The following is a 5,097-nucleotide window of genomic DNA, read 5'->3' on the forward strand; positions in this document are numbered from 1 at the left end:
GGGGGGGGGGGGGGGGGGGTAGGAGCTCTCTGAACTATTAACATTCTCCAGAGCTAAGAGTTCAGATTCAGGATCTTTCAAGAGCTCTTTGAACTCTCAAGATTCTCCAGAGTTGAGAGTTCAGTATTGGCAGTTTACGGTTTTACATTAACTCTTGACATTCTCCAGACTTGAGAGTTTTGTTTCAGCAGGTTTTAATACTCTAAACTATTATGATTCTTCATAGTGAGGAGTTAATTTTTTTTTAGTGGGGGGGAGGGGATCTTTAGGAGCACTCTAAATTCTCAACATTTGTGATGAATGACACTTGAGAGTGAAAAGATGTGCGAGACTCTCTCTCAGAAACTTAGAAATGTCTCTCGACATTTTTGACGGTTTAGAGTTAAGAGTGGTATATGGGGCATTATCTCCACTCTCAACATTTTTTACAATTAAGAGTTCACTATTGAGAGTTATATGGGGCTCTTCTTCAACTCTTGATAATTTTTCGGGTTAAGAGACTAGTTGTGGAGGCTATTTACGAACTGTCACTCAACTCTTGACTCTTTCCCATAGTTGGGATTTAAGTTTTGGGTGCTTGTGTTGGGGGCTTATTACAAAGCTTTCTATAAAACTCACGATTTTTTATGCTCGGAGGAATCTGGCACTCTCTCAACTCTGAACATTTCTGACAGCTAAGAGAAGAGTTTTGGGGATTCTCTCTTTCCACTGTCGACAATTTGGGGCATTGAGATTTCAGTTTTGGGAGGGTCTGTGAGACACTTGTAGGTCACAATCGCTTCGTCGTGGCAGCTGAGAAAACCACGAGAGTTGGCGTTATGGGACCAATCTATTTCCAATAGTTCATAGTTGACGTTAGGTGGTTAGAGTGCTCTCTCTTCCAAGAGAGCTCTCTCTCAGCCCTCGATAGGCCTCGTAACATATCTGAAACTCAACTATAAACTGTCAACTACAATCTCATCTCTTTACTACTCTCAGCAGTTGAGTGTTGAGAGATGCGCGTCTCGGAAAAAAATCGACTCACGATTGTCTTCACAGTAGGCAGAGATCTCGGCAGTTTGTCTCCATAACTCCATCACCTTAACTTTACTAAATCAACTCGTAACACAATTAAAATTTTTGATTTTCAGATTGATGAGAAAATGCCCCGATGTTCAGCGACCCAGCTATGCTAGTTTCAAAAACATAACTACGTACGCCAAGCAAAAAGTGAATCCACCGCAACCCGAAGATCTTCGAGCAATGGCCGAATATCTGTGGCAAGACCAGTACAAGACCATGCTTAAATATAATTGGCGAGGCTCATCTCAACTGTCGGTAGAAATGATTGAAATCTCGAACCCCGAGGATGGCTCGACCTCCGTTTCAGTTCTGTTCGCGGACGGAGCTTGGATCGATTATGTTTTAAGTTTCATCGAACACACAGTGGACCTGTTCTCAGATGGAACTTTTTCCATAAAGCCAGCGAAGCTGAAGTCCATGCAGGTGTTCAAAATTGAAGCAAGTTGTTTTTATAGAGGAACTCCACTGGCATATGCTTTAATGGAACATCGAACAGCCAACGATTACGAAGCTGTGATTCGGTGTTTGGTTAATAAGTATGCAAGTCAACTTAAGGAATTTAAAGTGAAAATCCATTGCGATTTCGAGAAGGCGGAAGAAATAGGGTGGCGTCGTGTGATACCCTCAGCAATATTTATTCTTTGCTTCTTTCACTATGAGAATATTCACTGGAGGAATGGAAAACGATTCAAGCTTTTCAAAACCAAAAAGAGCCTCCGTAAGCCAGATGATAAGCTCACCGAAGCTCAAATGGCAGAGACACTCAAGGAGAAGGAGCTTTTGAAAGAGACCGAGAATGCTTTGCGCTTGATCCTGAATCTACCCCATCTCCCCGATGGGTACATGGTTGATCATAAGCTCATGGCACGACTGGAGGGAAGACTACGTGATGAGGTGAAGGAGAGAATGGTACCCTACTTCAAATATGTCAATAAGAATTGGGTTAACAATGAGAAAAATACACCTGAGAAGTGGAATGTTTCCGGGGAACCTCATAAAACTAACAATTTCTCAGAAACAGGAAACCGTTTAATGAGAGGTTTCTTCCCCGAGGATCATCCCCAGCCGTGGACTTTTGTGAAATCCCTTGTGTCTTACCATGACACTGTGGCGTCTGGTTTTGGGGTTGATGTAGGTAAGGCAAGTTTAACAAGAGAGAACACCATTAACAGCAAGAAGGCGCTTCTGCTTTCTGGTAAAATTCAGAGGGTGGAATTCTTGGAGGAAGTGAGTAAGGTGACATGTCGTAACATGCAGGTAAAATTCAGGGAAGCAATCGATGAAGCCGTACGAGGAGGAACTGTGGAAGATAGAGAAGAGGCTGAGGAAGAAGATGTACATACAGCGGGACCAGGGGGGACAGGAGGAGGACGCGAAAAGCAAGATGACGATGGTGATGATACCGATGATGATGACGATGATGATGAAGAAGAAGGAGAAGAAGTTGAACTTATCGACCTGAGTCAATGGGGAGTTGATGAAGGAGAAAAAAATCCACAGGAAGGAGCAGGACCTGATATAGAGCCCCTCATAGAAAAATATTTGAATGAAATGCGGTGTGAAGTTCAATACGACTGGACTCGTCCACTGGTTACTTCCACAACTATTTCGAACAGGAAAGAAGAGGAATCTGCATCGTGTACTAACACTAATACTAAAAAACGTCCGAGGAAGCAGATACTCACCAATATCGAGAGAGACGGCGGAGTTTTGGAAATTCAACAAGTTTTTCTTCCATCTAGACCGATTTCTAATTCAACTGTAAAATCTAAAGTGTGTATAACGAGCGTCCGTATATAAAACATGTCTTTGAATACAAAAACATACGTCCATACTATGAAAAATACGCTGTGATGGTTGTATGTAATAAAAAATATATGATCGTTAGATTGTTGATTCCTCAATTACATAATAACAAAATCCTAACATACCCATCCGAGAGTTAAGGATTCAGAGAGCTCTTCAAACAACCGAAATCTGAACTCTTAACTGTAAAGAATGTTGAGAGTTCAGAAAGCTCTTGAAACACCGAATGTAAAGAGTTCAGAAAAATCTTGAAATATCCCGAATCTGAACTCTCAACTCTGGAGGATGTCTNTCCCAAATCTGAACTCTTAACTGTACAGAATATTAACAGTTCAGAAAGCTCTACCCCCGAACTCCCGCCCCCCACCCCTCCTATTCTAAAGTCATAAGTCTGGATAATGTTAAGAGTTAATATAGCACTGAAAACTTCCTTTACTGAACTATTAACTCTGAAGGATTACAAGAGTTCAGGGACTTTTTAAAAACCCCCGAAACTGAACTTTCAACTCTGGAGGATGTTGAAAGTTCATACTGCCCCTAAAACTTCATGGAAATTAACTCAAAAGGGGAAATGAACTCTTCATACTGGTGAATGTTAAGAGTTTAGAGAGCTCTTAAAACCCCCCCGAAACTGAACTTTCAACTCTGGAGGATGTTGAAAGTTCATACTGCCCCTAAAACTTCATGGAAATTAACTCAAAAGGGGAAATGAACTCTTCATACTGGTGAATGTTAAGAGTTTAGAGAGCTCTTAAAACCCCCCCGAAACTGAACTTTCAACTCTGGAGGATGTTGAAAGTTCATACTGCCCCTAAAACTTCATGGAAATTAACTCAAAAGGGGAAATGAACTCTTCATACTGGTGAATGTTAAGAGTTTAGAGAGCTCTTAAAACCCCCCCGAAACTGAACTTTCAACTCTGGAGAATGTTGAGAGTCCAGAGAGCTCTTGCGATCCCCCGAAACTAAACTTTCAACCCTGGAGAGTTCGGAAAGCTCTTGAAACATCGAATATAAAGAGTTCAGAAAGCTCTTGGAACATCCCGAATCTGAACTCTCAACTCTGGCGAATGTTGAGAGTTCAAACTGCTCCTGAAAATTCCTGAAAATGAACTCTCAACTCTGGAGAATGTTGAGAGTTCTGAGTCCCCCCCCATACTAACGTTATAAGTCTGCATCATCTTAAGAGTAATATATCACCGGAAACTTCCGATATTAAACTTTTAACTGTGTAGGATGTCCAGAGTTCAGACAACCGCTAAAATTTCCTGGAAATGAACTCTTAACTCTGGATAGTGTGGAGAGTTCAACGTGCCTCTTCCCCCCCAACAAACGAAACTCTTAAGCCTGTAGAATGTTAAGAGTTGATATAGCACCGGAAACTCCCGATACTGAACTCTGAACTCTGGTGGATGTCTAGAGTTCAAAGAGCTCTTAAAACCCCCCGAAACTGAACTTTCAACTCTGGAGTATGTTAAGAGCTCAGAAAGCTCTTGAAACACCGAAAGTAAAGAGTACAGAGAGAGAGAGAGAGAGAGAGAGAGAGAGAGAGAGAGAGATCTTGAAATATCCCGAATCTGAACTCCCAACTCTGGAGGATGCCTAGAGTTCAGGGAACTCTTAAAACCTGCCGAAACTGAACTTTAAACTGTGGAGAATGTTGAGAGTTCTGAGTGTTCCGCCCCCCCCCTAGCGGACCAAGTTGAGAGTTACTACTCTCAATTTGTTCCACGAGTTGAGAGAAAATTTAAGAGTTAGGTGAGAGATGGAGTTACAGGGCCTACGTCCATAAAATTGATGATTAATGTAATGAATAATTAAATTAATAAATAATTAATTCCATTGATGATGATTTTGATTTAATTTGATTTTTTTAATCGATAATTATTGTTTATAGGGCTCCCAATCAACTCTCAGAATTTTTTGTGGAAGTTGAGAGTTGATTTTCAGAATGATTTTATCTTTTTATTGTTTATTCGGCTCGCTCTCAACCCTGACCTTTCGCGTGATTGAGAGTATAGTTCCGGGATCTCTCCGGCACTCTCTCTCAACTCTTAATATTTTTGGGAGTTGAGAGTTGATTTTCGATTTTAATACCCCAAGACCTTCACAATTATCGGATAATTTCACGATTGTTTTGTTATGTAGCAACGAGAGGTTCAAGTTTTGCCGCTAATAAATTTTGACAGTTAAGGTTTTCGTTATTTTTCCCAGTACACTGTGTGTTTCT

This window comes from Diachasma alloeum, unplaced genomic scaffold (assembly GCF_001412515.2).
Source record: "Diachasma alloeum isolate Michigan unplaced genomic scaffold, Dall2.0 Dall_scaffold_00724, whole genome shotgun sequence".
Lineage (NCBI taxonomy): Eukaryota > Metazoa > Arthropoda > Insecta > Hymenoptera > Braconidae > Diachasma > Diachasma alloeum.